This window comes from Manacus candei, unplaced genomic scaffold (genome assembly GCF_025592945.1).
Source record: "Manacus candei isolate 608988 ecotype Guabito, Panama unplaced genomic scaffold, ASM2559294v1 h1tg000088l, whole genome shotgun sequence".
Lineage (NCBI taxonomy): Eukaryota > Metazoa > Chordata > Aves > Passeriformes > Pipridae > Manacus > Manacus candei.
In genome coordinates, this window is record NW_026138136.1 from 1616009 (window position 1) to 1632095 (window position 16087).

At 38.7% G+C, this 16087-nt stretch overlaps 1 protein-coding gene across 4 annotated transcripts in view; it reads right to left on the reverse strand.

Annotated features, from left to right (window-relative positions):
* The window catches only part of ZNF516 (zinc finger protein 516), a 101690-nt gene that overhangs the window by 59685 nt on the left and 25918 nt on the right, over positions 1-16087 (reverse strand). The window lies entirely within an intron of this gene.

Consider the following 16087-nt stretch of genomic DNA (forward strand, 5'->3'; position numbering starts at 1 on the left):
ACACTCTAAATCTGTGGCTTTACCATCATGTGTAATTTCATGTAAAATACTTACTTGCCAAAGATAAAAGGCTTTCCTAGAAACTTTAGCAAGTATCATATTCCTACTGGCAACTACATTGCTTTGCGCCTAAGACAGCTCTGCTGTGCTTGATGTGGCACGCACAGAGCAGGCGCAGAGGCTGAGGATGCTCAGTACTTTGATTAGAGAGCAAACGAGAACCCAGAGCCAGACGAAGCATTCATGAAAACTAGAAGTTACTTCCTGAAGGACAATGAAGGGAAAAAAAAAACCTCCAAGGGTAAAATTTAGTCTAAAACTAACAATAAACTGATTATGTGTGTAGGTATCAAATTACCTTAAAAGTCAGTGATTTATGTCAACAGGACATACAGGAAATCACAGCACCACCAACCTCAATGAAACAGAATCTTAACCATAAACAAACAAACAAAACAAGAAACAACTCTGATTAACAGAGTAATAAAAGTTTAAATGTTTTTGTATCTTGTCATGATTAAATGCAAGAGTCAGTATCCGCCTCAGTGGAAGATGAAACACACCCCAGCAATTCTCCCCCTTATATACAGCAAAAACCAATGGTCAAGATCCCCATAGATTGTTTTACACTGCAGTAATTGGAAAAGAAACAATCTTCCCACCCCCCACCCCCCCTCATTAAGGGCTACAAACACCACATGACTAAGATCAAAGAACACAGCATTCTCTAATGAAGAGAACTGATCTATTGCCACATTAACAGCAGCTTCTTAAAATGTAGCTAAAAATATGCAGAGCATTAACAAGACCTCTATTCGCATATCCATCACTTAATATCTATGACTCAACAAAGAGCTACAGATTTACAATTGTAAATTTTAAGATTTCTCACTGTATTCACCTCTGAGTCTCTTCAATACGTAAATAAATAGTCTAACCACATCACAAGCACGAGCTTAATAAAAAGCAAGGTAAGACTGTCACAATTATTGTCTTGGTTACACACTAGAGAACAACTTTATTACATTTAATTTAGCCTTCTTATTTGCTACAAGACACCATTCACTTCTGGGTTTGTTTTTCTGCATATCTAGTATCCATTCAGCATGTTAAGAGTTATCAAACAGCATCAACCCAAACTACGTGTTCCTCAGAGAGCATTCAACGATATTTAAGGGATGAGTTACAAAAACAATTTCATTTCTTGAACAAATCAATTTTTTATTATTGCTGAAAAAAAAAATAAATTTCACAAATTCAGAAGTCTAAATGAGCAGGAAGTTTACAAACTAGAGTACCTAAATTAATTTCTAAAATTAGCTATTTAAAAGTAAATTCAGGGACAGCCTTGGAAAAAATTTCCTGGCTCTATAAAGGATGGCAGCCGCTGAAGTTGTAGCTGTACCAGAAGGTACAAACATGCCAAAAAGCAAATACAAATGAGGTTTACACTGCACATTGATAGATGAAACAATTCAGAGTAGCATCTTATTTATTTGACCCATAATCTAACTCTGCCAAGTAACAACCGTGTTGCCTTATAATCAAAGACTTAACCTAGAACTCATTAAATCATACACCAGGTAACTTCTTGATCAAGTATACTACCATGCTAAATGCAAGCAACAGCTTCTTCTGAAATGATCCACATAATTTCAGGGATAAAAAATAGAAAACTTTGGGGACAGATTTTTTCAGATATTTTATACAATGTTTTCTACATTCTTAATATTCTACAGTTTTCACCAGTGAGAATACTGCTTTTATTGGCAGGCCAACTTTTAGACTATCGACTTTTTTTTAATTTATTTTTAAATGTAGGTCCCTTTTTAACTCAACTTTCTACAGTGCTTCCTGTCTGAAAGTTCAAAAGAGCTCTAAGAGCCAAACTTAGACAAGAATGCTATATGCAGCAGTTCAGGCACATATAAAACCAAAGCTTCAGACCCTTTGTTTACTTGGCCACAGATTCCCTGGGCTTAGTCTTGACATATTTCACTTTAATTATTTATAGCATTTTCATTAATGAAACTTAGTTATGAAAATGAGGCTATGAAGAAAAGCATTACTTATAAGAAGGGTATTAGCCACTCACAGGAGATCCCCCTAGTCCTATATTAAATTAGGCCTGAGGGGGGAAAAAAGAGTTAAAAAATTAATGAATTATTTTATTAGTCTAAAATACTTAATGGAAGTGTTATTGTCTTCACCAAAATATTAAAAAAAAAATGTTTTGTCTTTGTTACTTTATCTTGGCCAATGCACTGCAATTTATAACTTTAGAAGTGGAAATAAATTATTCCTAGATTTTAATTATTTGAATTCATACACATTTAACACCCACAAAATTTCAAGTCTGATCTTCCACAGACAAAAATTCCACTGGGAGTAAGGGTGTTCAACCAACCTGAGCTTGCTTTACACAGTCTACAGAGGTCTACCCTAGGCTTTGGTAAATCGATTGACACAAACGTATATGAACAACTCACGATTCCCCCTTCATACCATTTGAGTGTCACTTAAAAGTAATTCTTCTAGAGGGGCTCTCTGCAGAACAGCAAAGCCAGTTGTTCATTGGAAAGCAGCAAATAAAATTACAACTTTCAAAAAAGCTTCAATTCAGAAGACTGAACATAACAATGAGGAAAAAAAACACTTGTAAAAAAAATCCTACAAATAAAAAATAACATTCTGGCTTAATAATTTTTACCTCAATATTAATTAGTAAACATCAAAGATGGCACAAGGGATGGAAGATGTCAACTGGTAAAATCAAATTACACCAATTACTCTTCCATTGCGAGTAGAATCTTGCCATAGCTATTTTTGTTTCTTTCTGGATGACTGTGATGATAAAAATAGTTGTATTTTGAAATAATTCCAACTTTGAAAGTATTCTGAAATAAGTCTCTTTCAGCACACATGGAATGCAGCCACCTCCAGCTACCCCCAGGCTACCAAAAGTGTTTCACCTCTCAGCAATTTCAGGTGGTAACCAGTAACCTTTCAGTGCTTTGGTCCAAGCTCGCTCTGCAGTTCCACAGCACTGGTTTGTCCCACAGAATCCATAGCGGAGTTACACCCAGCCTGCAGATTTCTCCCAGACTGTCACAGCACAGAAATCCCCACTAGCAGAGAGGCAAGCCATAAGGAAACGCAAGTGAATGTAAACTGCAAATTAATATGTAGTCTTTAAAAATATTGTGTGTGTTTTAATGGCACTGCAGTCTATGCCAAATGCCATACAACTTCTTGGGGGTGGGGGTGTGATATTCTGTTTTAAGGGGCATATGAACTAGATTAAGTTTATTTTGTTGAATTAAGAATCAGCAGTTCATGTAAGAAGCAGCTGGCCAGTATCCATGAGACATTTTCAGCCCCTTTAAAATACACTAAGGCACTTATCTTCACTGTTTACACGCAAGTTTGGAATATAAAGCAACATGGAAAAGAAACGTGAACAAAAACCCAAAAACAGGAGGGGTGGTGTGCTGCGAAATGCGTTTGCACCGCCAAATATTTTAGTTATAATGCTTGTTCCTGCACCATTGCCTCACAGAGATTCTCTGCCTTGACCCATATGGGAATAAATACACACTTTTTTTTTCGTAGTTCCCCTGAAAAGGAAAACAAGCTTTCCTACATGCTTAAACCAAGAACTTGTCAGAATCTACACTAATTCAAACATTTAGGCATCCAAACTTCTCTAGTTTTTAAAATTAACTTGGATAGAGCTCTTGGTTTGAGAGAAAACACATTTGACCAAAGAGACTTGCTCTCCCCACAGAGCCCCAGAGTCTTTTCCAAGATCAGCCCTGGCTTCCCCAGTGAGGCTGTGGTAGCCTGGCCCTCCCAGCAGCTCAGCAGGCATGCTGATGCTGGTGCATGGCTGCATCGTCCTCGCAACTTCTGCAAGACCCTCTTAGTCTTGACATGAAGTATGCATAAAAGTACAGGGAAACAGCACTTTATGTAACACAGGAGCACCCTAAATACCTATTACTCTTCATGCCACCCTCACATTCTGAAAGAGGACTAGGTATGTGAGGACTGCCCACAGGGTGAGACAGACCCTCTTAAGGACCTTTTGTGCCTCTTGGAAAACAACTAATAAAAAGAGAAATTGAAAATAAACAACACAGAAAAATCGGGGGGGAAGAAGAAAAAATATATGCAAAGATACCACACTGGAAAAATAATTGCAAATTGATTTCTTACATACAAATATCCTGTGCAGTGAAGACGGAGGAATACATACAAGAAAATTATTCCTGTTCCAACATACAGCAGACTATACATTTTTTTTTAAAATTTCTCTTCGATTAAACATGACTTTAAAAATCACATTGCATAAGCTGTGTAAGTAATAAAGAAGAACATACACTCTGGGAAGCTACAGAAATCTATTCAAAAAGCACAGGGTATCTTTTAAAACAAACTGCTTTCAGGCTGGGTCCCATCTGAAAGAAAAATGCACTGGAGAGATATCGCTCTTCTAATCTCCAAGAGATTTGAACATACACTGCAACCACTCCACCATGTTCCTCTGCAAAACTCAACAAGGGCTTAAAAAAAAAAAAAAAAACAAAACACAACTGTGAGGCATGATCTTGTGGAAAAATACCTTACTGAAATTTCTTTCAAATGATAAAATGATAGGATACAGCACACAAATATCCAGGTGAATTTGAGGAAATTGTATATTTCAAGAACAACCTGGAGAGAGGATCTCTCCTGATTTGAGGAGGCTCAGGTTGCCCCAGAACCAAACAGGCTTTGCCATTCAGAGTAAAGAGACCAGAAGAGAGCTAAGTGCAGCAAGAGAAGGGACAAAGGACAGAGAACTGCCCCACCAGCCTTCAAGCTCACTGAACCGCAGAGACCTTTCTCCCCTTCCTTGTCTTCTCCCCAGGCTACAGACTCCATCCTCCACATGCACCAGCCTTGCCCTGCCTGCATGCCCTCCTCCTCACTTTGTGAGGGGACATGGCTTCTTCTGGACATCCAGATCCCATGGGGGTCATTAGTCCATCACCCTGACTAAAGGCTTGATCCCACCATCCTTATTTAGGCACCAGTCCAACTGAAATGCCTCTTCTAGACCATGTCACTAGACCATTTATGCCTTGAGCTGATAGCATCCTTCAAACTACACCACAGTACAGAAGACAGAGCTTATCTCTTAAACAGTAAGCCTATAGCTGAATTTGTAGGCAATTCTGGCATTCCACAACCTATAAAGGTAAAGGCAGCATAACTCTGAACTGATTTTCTTAGAGTAATCCAAAGTAACCCAGTAAAAACCTATCTAAAAATCCCAAGGCAGTTGTAGAAGACTGTCAAATTTTCAAACGCTTTCAGTTATTAAAAGCGGCAATCTTGACAACAGACCTCCTAAAGTCTGTTTAAGCCTGCCAAAACTGACACAAGACTGAAAAAGAAAAATAAAAAGCCCCTGGAAAAACAAACAAGAAATTTCTATTAGTCTATTTCCACTCAGGCTTTATAAAATCCTTCAGTAGCATTTTGCAATACTTTTTTGTTTCATTATTTTCTACCAGCCTTCCCCTGCAGCTGGTGAAGCTCTTCCCATTTGCAAAGTTTGCTGTCTGAACCGTGAGATATTGTTTTGAGCTTCTCCCAATACATCATATGTTTTTGTGTCTTTCTCCCTCCATGAGCTAATGACATTTTGCAGCAGGCTTCTGAGCAGCAGCCAGGGCTGGGAAAGCAGAGTCAGGCCTTTCTCAACCGATGCCGCACCCTTTACAAGGGAGAGAATACACTGAAATAAAGGTAAAAACACTAATGCTGGAGAAGCTGGAGGTAGGCATTTGCAGCGAGGTGATCGCTCTCAAAACAAAAATCAACAAAACCTCTGTATCCCAGATTTTTTTGTGGCTCCTCAAGAAACAGTTCAGGAGCAAGGCAGGGTGGAAGGGAGTTTGCTTTCACACTGCTATGAGATATGTTGAGAAACACAAAGCTGTCACCCACTCAGTACATATTTTGTGTTTTAGTATACTGTGCGTGTTTGTCTTCTGAGAGACAAAGAAATGTACTTTACTAGTTACACTGTAGTATTCTAAGCAATGAATTGAAATGTATCATTAACATCCAGGACAAGCTTTATCTTGCTACCAAAACAAAGGGACTATTCTTTGAACAAATTGAGGGGGAAAATCCCATAATGACAATGAAGAGTTCCTCTCCCTAAAAACTGTGCTACACAAGAGTAACAATTACAGGCTTATATTCTACAGACTGAGGTTGTGAATGGCTGCATGAAGCAACGCATTCACTATTGGGAGAGTAAGTACCATTGATGACAAGGCCTTGGGGCTTCTGCTGTTCACAGACCAATCAATAATCCATTATGAACAAACTACATTTCCCCTCTAATATGAAGAAATGAATAAAAGGGAACCAGTAACACTAGTACTTTCATGGAAAAAAAAAAAACAACAACAATGCAGAAATCACAAAATACCATCACAAGACTTAAAACTAGACAGAACTACTGACAATAATCCTTTATTTTACAGCAGTCGCTGGAGACCACTACATTATATTCAAAAAAAAAAAAAGTTTATTTTAAAGGCAAGATTTTTTCAAGGCTACTTATTCTGGCTGCAGGACAAAACAAAAAGCAAAAAGCAACATTAATCTTTCAAGGTAAGGAGGAGAAAATGAACTAACTTCACCCAAACATCTACCAGCTTGCTTCAAAATATTTTCTAATGCAACATAAAAAAGAACTTCTAATTAGAAATAACTGTCCAAATGTGACTGGTCAACCATAACAAGACTTTATTGCAGCAGCTGCATTACCATCCAGACATGAGGCCCTGAAACTGTTGTTCTCCCATTGTCATTGTCACATGCTACAATACAATTAAGAGAGGATCCATTTAAGCAGCACAACCATAGCAAAGCTCAGCATCCTCAGTCCAGTTCCTACCTAGACCTCTCAACACAGCACCAGAAGGCAACAGAGGAGAAAAGTTCCCCTGAAAAATTACAGATAAAGTCCCTAAATTAAAAAAAAAAAAAAAAAAGAGAGAGACGGAGAAAAAAAGTTACTGATTTTTTTTTGTATGGGTAACTATAAATTAGACTCAAAGGAAACACTGAGACCGATATTACTAATGCATAAGGCAGTCTATGTCCTTTTTCTGAAATGTAAAGACTAGTAGTTAAAGTTGACCTTGCAGGGTGGGGGGCTAGCAGGAATGAATGCACAATGTGATTATTGATCAGCCCTAGAAAAGCCAAGAACTGCACTAGTGCAGATGTGATTTTTCTTTTCCTAGGGTCATTAATGATATATATTGGCAAGTCAAAAGCTCTTATTTTGACACACTGTAACAGTATCATTAATTCTGAAAATAAGCTTCATTTTAGGTTCAAAAAAAAAAAAAACCCAAACACTTAAAATAAAAAAAAATTATAAACTAATAAAATAAAATAAAAAAACCCCAAACAATCAAAAACCAAAAACACAACCAAAAAAAAAAAAAAAGCCTCCATTTTTCTTCATGTAACAGTAATCTTTTCCTATTTGGCCACACCGACCATGGGAGTTACTTTAGTGGCTTACTATTCCCCAAGACTAAGAATTAAAAATTGAAGAAACGCTTACAGTTCTGATGGTTTCAAATCAAACACTAAGTCAGTTACAAGCAAAGTCATCTCAATACTGTGTATTACCTCCTTATTCAAATCGATGGCATTGATGCTGTCTATTCATGCATGTCTATGGAGATGCATATATATATGGGCAGCACAGTATTTTCCCAGCACCCAATAGTGCTTTTATATTTAATGATCTTGTTAGGGTTTCCACTGCAGACCGATTTACATGGAGTTGTAACACGGCCATTTTAAATCTTCAGTGTGGGGGCTGATTTCAAACTGTACAGGCAGGGTATTTTCCTCCCGGTATGCTCTGTTATGGGCTCAGTTTGTATCTTAAAACTGTAACATGCAGGGGTGCAGTACACTGCACACCCAGACACATACCCCTTCTTGCTGCCTCTTTCATCTGTCCCATCAATGCAACCTACACACAAACCACATCCTTAGCTGCCATAAGTGTGCACAGTGCCATGAAATCAATTTGTATCAATTCAGAAGCTGTACCACTAGCTAAAACTGGAATGCCTTTGTGCTGTGTAAATCAAGACCTGAATGCAAGAAAAACACAAGCATAATTAAAAGTAAACATTCTGAATTGTTGATTTCCTACCCCAGCAAAAGTTACATAGCAGCCTTGTCCTAAGTGCCCAAATTCCACTCTGTCACAACTAACAATTACACCATTAAGGAACAAACTTCAGTGCTTTAGTAGATTCATACAGCGCTGTAACAACTTGTCCATGGCAGACCTCAAATGCAAAAAGCTGTATGTTTAATACCAAGCAAGTTTACTAGCTACAGCTATGTGTTCGCCAGGTCAATGGAAGGTAAATATTATTTCTATGGGACACTGCTACAAAATAAGCTGTGTGGAGAATTAAGAAATTCAAGGTAATAAATTAATTTCACTCATACCTAATATATCCTACTGCTTAAATTGCTACAGTAAAATCATTACCTTATAAATGTAAGTGTTGCCAAGCGTTAACCTGTTAACAGACTTAGAATTACAGCACTTGTGCTTTGATTAACTACTAACGTCTTACTGTAACAAAGTTATTTTTGAAGTAACACCAGCAAGTTGTTTTCTTACTTTTTACCCCTCCACCCTATAAAGGAATTGTAAAGCAGTGAGACAAGAGCGAAAAGATTGCATTGAAAAAAAAAGGGGAGGGTTGGGGAGGTGGGGGAGGTGGGGGAGGAGTGGGACAGAGGGAGAAAGAGCAGAGGGAAAAAGTAGAGGAACTGTGCCCTGTAATACAGGAAGGTATAATCACATGAAATAAGCCATAAAAGCATTCTATTAAACATTACCTTCTGAGATAGCACTGCTTAACAGTGAGAAGCAACACAAAACTCACAAAACACACACCACCAAAACCTCATTTGCAGATGTTGGGTTACTTTTTTGTGTGCGTGTATATATATGTATATAGAGAGATATAGCTGTCAAAATATAAATGTAAGCTCTTATAAAGCAGAAAACAGGATGGACGAGTTCTATTTTAGGAAGCTTTCTTAAACGTTTAAGAACTTAAGCAGGTAATTCATTAAGACTTTCAATCACACTTTTTTCCACTCTCTGCAACATTTCTGAATGTCAAGTATGCCCAGACTATGCCCAGGCCCAAGCGAAGACACTGCACTTCAGAAATCCCAAACCAGCCAAGCTGAAGCTTGCTCTACACCACCTGAGACTCAGGAGCTGCTGCGTTGCTTAAACTGCACACAGCTTTGGCTCTGTGACACCAGTCCCAAACTGGCAGAGGACACTGCTAAAGGCCAATCTGTGGATAGCCAGTGTCTCAGAAATACCTTCATTTCACTTTCTTTACACTAAGGTACACAGTACCTCTCAAGTTTGATTCATCCACAAGCGTAATTTGTGATGATGAGCACTTAATAAAACACCTGACTGCTAGTAGCTTAAAAGAAGGATCACAAGTTCCTAAATTCACCAGCAATTTTAAAGATGAGATGATGTCAGCTGTTGCTTCATTACTTCAACAATTCATTTTGGAGTTTTCTGCAGATGTGATCATTAAAAGCTATTTCCAGTACAAATCCAGCTTTGAAATATATTGAATTGTGTACTGGCCTGTCACTGTCAGCATAGAAAAGCAAACAAATATAGCCAGTACAATAAAAGTGACATAACCATAAAGCATGAGTTGACTTGCACACTAAAGTAACTACTTTTCTCCTCTTTTTATTTATCCACTTTTTTAAACACAAAGGGAAGAAACCAACAGTCTTGTATATCAAATGAATACAAAGCACAAGATGACTTTTTCTGGATTTCAAAGCTTCCAGTCAGAAGAAAAGAAACTAAACTTAAAATCAAATCTTCCAGCTGTCAGTTGGTCTGACTTATTTTGGTATGAAGTGCCGAACTATCTCTGTGGAACGTCACTGCAATGTATCATCCAAAGACACAAACATTCCATCCAGTCCTTATAAATAAAATTTCAAGGCACATTTTACCAATCCTGTTAACCTTGCTCTTACTGTGGCACAATGGAAAGCGTGCTTCAGAATTTCGCAGGTCAGGACATTGTGGAATCACAAGATAAACCCTGATAACTCTGTTCTGAATTACTCTGAACATGTACTTCCCCTCTCCTTGCCATTTAATCAAAGACTTTGAGTCTTTAGGCCCCTCCCTCACCCACAGTGTATATTTTCCCAGAACTCCAAAGACAGAAATTTAGAGAAGTGCAGAAAATTATTCTGTTGTTACATCCTCTGTGAAAAAGAGAGGCCTGGATAGACATCTATCCCCAAAACCATTCACGAGCTCATTGCTGGCTTTGGGAACAGGAAGGTAGAGTTAAGAGCAGAAAAAAAGCAAAGGAACAAAACCCACTCCTACTTCGATACTCTTGTTAACAGCCTCAGCACACAAATGCTGAGCAACTACTTCAAAACAAAACAAAACCTCTGAAATTATCACTCATAGGATAGCAAGCAGGCAAGTCTGCAAGGAAGAAAGGTCTGTTGCACAGGCTGTTGCCAGTTTATTTATTTTTCCATACAACTACAACTTGCAAGACAAATCTATCAACTGGTAGGAAAAACATGAATTACATACACCAAGAACACAAATCTGTTTGCATCACAAAATACTATAGTTAAACTTTACTACTCCTTTCAAAGAAATGAGTCTATGTACCACATGTACACACCAAGACCCACCCTCTCCTCTCACACTCTTCACAAAGAGAACTCAACACGCCCTCATTACTATCCACATGTCAATTCACTTCCACCACAGTCCATGTCCCTGTGCTTCCCACTTGCACCCACACCACTTCAGTGGCACTGACCTCCTTACTGCTACTCTCCTACCTGGCTCCACCCCAGCTCTGTCACCACCATGTCTCCAAGCCCCAGCTATCCACGCACACTGCCTGCCTGTCAGATCCCTTCTGGATCACCTGCAGCCAGCTGCCAGGCGCACAATCCCTTCCCCAGCCACTGCTATTCCACAGATGCAGTTTAAAGGCCACTTCTTTTTCCCACTCTTCTCTGCCACTTCTTTTTCCCACTCTTCTCTTTCCGTCCGCCTGCTCTTCAGACCTGCTTTCTCAGTTCTCCCCAACACTTCTGCTTCTTCCATAAGCACATTTGTCTTCTCTCCCTCCCAAACCAGTTTGGGCCCTTCATGACTAATTCTTCCATTTGGGCCCTCCCTCATTAGCATGGTTTCAGTCCCTGCTCACTGGCTCCTTGCTTGCCAGGACATTTCAGCACAATCTCAACTGCCTCCTCCTTCCCCTTTCTGTCCTCCTCCCTAGAAGATGCCCACTCTTCAGGCTTTTATATCATCAGTTACAACAGAGGCATTTGCAGCCACCAAGCTTGGAACTTGTTTCCCTCTGTCTATTCAATAACTGCCGCTCTCCTAAAAATCAAAGGATGTCAACACCTGTGTCAAATGCCTCACGTGTTCAAGCGCCATTTTCTTCTTCAAGGACACACAGTTCCACCCTCTGCTCACCTCTTTTGTGTGGGCAGTGATTCACTCTCCCTAAGACATCTTTTATATCGGTTTCCCACTTTCCACCTTGCCTTCTGACACTGCATTTATAACTGTTTTTTCATTGTATTTAGTTATATTTCATTATATTTTTCATTCATTCTTAAAAGCATATTTTCCACATGTGACTCAAAATTTTTTTCCAAAATTAAATCCATCACTCAGTTTTGCTGGGTTTTTTCCCCCTAATGCATAATATGTGTACTATGTATTGCTATGTTCTAATTGGTATGTATATTCCTCAAGGCAGGGACTTGGGATCCTTTATGCGTATTCTTTTATGTACTTTTATACAGTGCCAAATGTTCCAACTTCAAATAATTTCTAAGAGCAAATTATCATTATAAAGTCAAGATTCATCTTTTCAAAGAGTCAAAGTCCCTCTTTTCATCAGAGACACAGAGAGAAGTTGAGAAATAGCTTCTTTCCCATAAGATCTAAAAGTAAACTGATCCCCTCTTCTGCCTAGCCAGAGTTCATCTCTTGGTTAACCAAAAGGACCATCAAATAGTAAAGAAGCTAACAAGGCATAAATAACACATAACTAACCTCTAGCCTCTCTGAAACCAGATTTCCACCCAATGTTATGCATTTACAGGATATTAATAACAAACAAGAAGTATAATGACAAATAAAATTCAAGTGCCCCATTTCTCTCAATTTCTTCACAAGCAATTAGAAAAACTGTGGGTTATGCAGAACATCAAATTAAAGTGTAAGATCCTTAATGGTGAGGTACTCTTCTTACAGGGGTTAGTCTCTTTCTACACCTGGGACTGTAAGTATGATTTGAAAGCTTTCCAAACTCACTTTCCTCCAGAACATGCATGCGGCTTTATATCACACATTCTACCATTCTGCAAATAGAAATCTACTCCTTTACCCCTCAGGGCAATGCTGAAGCAAGTGGATTTTCCAACAGAGAAGCACAACGTAACTGTGACTCTTTAACTCCAAGAGCAGAATTTGAGCCACAATGCTAAATCCTTAAACCTGTTACACAACAAATAAGCATGGATTACAGCATGGCTGGTTCATTATGGGATGTTTTGTGATGCTATTCCTAACACACAAACACCATTTGTCTTGGCCACACACATAAAGACCATTCTCCTATTTTTTGTTACACATCTTTATCATTGTTTTCACTTCTCTGCATCTCACCCATTTATTACTCACCTACTCCCTATTTAATATACTTTTACATTTTAGACAGTGTTAAATAATCATGATAGAACACCACAGTATTATACTTCCTCCGTATATAAACAACAGATCGCACTACAGTTACTTGACACTTCTTACTACCAAAACAAACCAATTATATCTATATATTATCTTTAGTACTCCATGGCTACTCCACTTGCAGCACTAAACAGAGAACATATAAATAAAAAGAAGCAATCTATGCTGGGAGGTTTATGTTTCAGTAGAAATATCAAGCAAAAGTTATAGAAAATGTCTGACTAAAAGCACATTTTTAGGCAAGTGTAATCTAATTTTGTCAGGTTTACAATAGTCAGCTACAATGTTTGCTAATACTTTAGAGGATTTGGGATTTTTTTTTTTAAACAGGTTTAGATAAGCACACTTGTATTTACTTCCTTAGGTAATGGGTACATTTATCAAAGCCACTGTTTATAATCTGAAGAGAAGATTTTCTCACAAGAAAAAACTTGCCATACATATATATATATATAAAATAAATAAAAAAAAAAAAAACAGCCTCACAACCTGACTAGCAGTAAAAAACATAATCTTGGAGGAAAAACACACACAGTGTTATTACTACTGGGCATGGGGTCAAAAGTACACCACCTTATCTATAATCAAGCATTTTCTAAACATAAGGAAACTTCTTTCATTAAACCCTTGTATCAGGCTTGTAATCAAGTAGGACAACTCCTTTCAACATCACAACTCTGAAAATACAGCTTTACAACCAAATGTATCATTCCTCACTCTGTTACACTTCTCTACTGACAAGCTTTCAAGTGTCTCCCACGTGTGATTGATTCAATTAACAAGTCAAGGTGTTAATTAAAAACAATATCCAAAACCAGGTTTGGATAAAACTTGTACAGAAAAAACAATAAAAATTATTATTTTAGTACTGCCAACCCAGAACGCTAAAATATCATGATACATCCATAAACTTCAATGAGGTTTTTGAACATAGCTGTGGATTTTCTTATTTGTCTTTTGAGCTTTTACAGTACACTCAGTCATATCTCAAGCTTCTTCCAACGACAACAAAATCAAAGAAATTTCTGTTTTCTGAGGCTTACATCTTCTGTTTTGCACTGGACTGCAGAAAAAGAGGCTTTGGGAAATGATCTCTACGGTCTTCACTGACAAAATTGTGAAGTGGGAACACCATAACTGAAGAAAACAGATGTGGTATTCCTTTGCTCTGCTGCTTCATTCAGAAAATACTCCTCAGAAGGCTACAATAGCTTACCTATAAAAATACAATACAGGGGGACAGAAAAATCCCTCCACATATGCATTCAGTGGATGGCCAGTCAGATTTACAGACCACACACAATCTCCACTCACTCCACCGGCATTTACAGGTAATCAAAAAATTAGGCAAAAGAAAGAAAACTATTTTATTTTGTTTGGAAAAAAGTAATATTTTATTCAGGCATATAACATCTGAGATCTAGGCTCATAAGTATTTTCTGTAATGTTTTTGACTAAATGTAACAAAATTAAGAACACTAAAGATAAAATACAATGTTAAAAAAATGTTAATTTGTTGAGCCTATATAAAAATCTAGATACCTACTGATAGACATCCAATGCCATATACTTCTTGGGCCAGCTACTTCTCTCCTGCAGGACTCAAGTTTTTAGCTAAATATGCCAAGTGCCTTCTGGTGCGAATGTGGCACGAATATTGCAAAACCTTTGAATGGCATTAAAATACCTTAATCTTCTGCCAGAATGTTTCTAGTATGACCCTGCATATAGGTAGAATAAATGGTGACACCACCATTGTAAGACAGCTCTGAGGGAGCAGACAAAACTCATTGTGTCTCACTAGGTTTGTCATTTGCAAAACTGTGTCTGTCTTGGGTACAGCTAAAGGCAGCTGCAGCATCTGCTAACACCAAAACCAATAAGAGGAAAAGATTAGGTTGTTTCAACACAAACTATTACGTATCCCATAAGTCAACAGACCAGCCCTCTGAGACACAGCAATAATGCTGAAAAATAAGGTCTAGAATAGCATCTGTTTCACCATTTATTCTCTAGCATATTATCAGCTTGCAACTTGTGAAGACAACATTCCTCCATATGCTTCAGACAACAAACCGAAGGTCCAAAGGGTGGTCTCACCCTGCTACCTAGATGCTTCCTCGTGCTGCCTTCTAGATGACTGGACCAACAACAGAGGCTGGTCAAGGCTCTGAAGTGGTGTTTTGCCACCATGGGGCCCCATCATCAGTCAACACGCCATCTCTTGCACGAGAAAACTGTTCTTTGGAAACCCTGTTATGGCAGTTTAATACAGCTCATTTAATCAGCAAGCTTCTCTCATCTCAGGGCTTGCAGATAGACTGCCAGCTTACCAGAAGTTTAGAACACTCAAGGCTTTGCTTACAAATTGTGAGTCAAATTCTGAGTCAGGCAGGTGTCCCTCCCGACCTACCGCAATGACTTTAGCGGAATCACTGCACACCTACACCCACACAAGAAGGGAGACACCAGCCCTTCAGTTTTTGTTAAGTGTAAGGCTGACATTTATCTTTCTCACACATTTGGAATTATTTCCTTTTGCACCAGAATTCTTTTTAAACCCTGCCTGAGCCTACAAGGTGCAGATCAACTGGAAACCAAGGCACCCAAAATTTTAAGCAAGTTCCCAATTCACCTAGCACCTCACCACCATCTAACGGATTCAAATGAGGATCAATATTTGCAAATGGACATACTCCTGAATGAAAAGCCCATGCAGGGCTAAGAAACCAAAAAGGCAGAGACGACCTCTAGCTTAGCCACTGAGCTGCAAACTGATCAAACTGGGAGAGTCCCCCAGCAGGAGTTACCACCAAAGGCTTGCCCCACTTCTCATGCTCCTTCCCCAAGCGCAGCTGCCACCAAGCACCGTCAGAGGTAAGATACAGGATGGAGTACATGAACCTTCAGCCGGATCCAGTTCAGACTCTCTTATGTTCCCATGACTATTAATAACAAATCTCAAGCCAACTCCTACTGTACAAGAAAAAGGTGAAGGCCTCCCTGCATTCAGATCTTACAGCTCAGCCACCTCCCGTTGAAGGGTGGGGAATTGCTTTTACGTGGCCGCAGAATTTCAGAGCAAGTCTTATCTTTCACGGAAAGCTGCAAAACAGCTGGTGCTGCAGCCACCCAGCGCACAGCCACCATCTCCGGCAGAGCTGT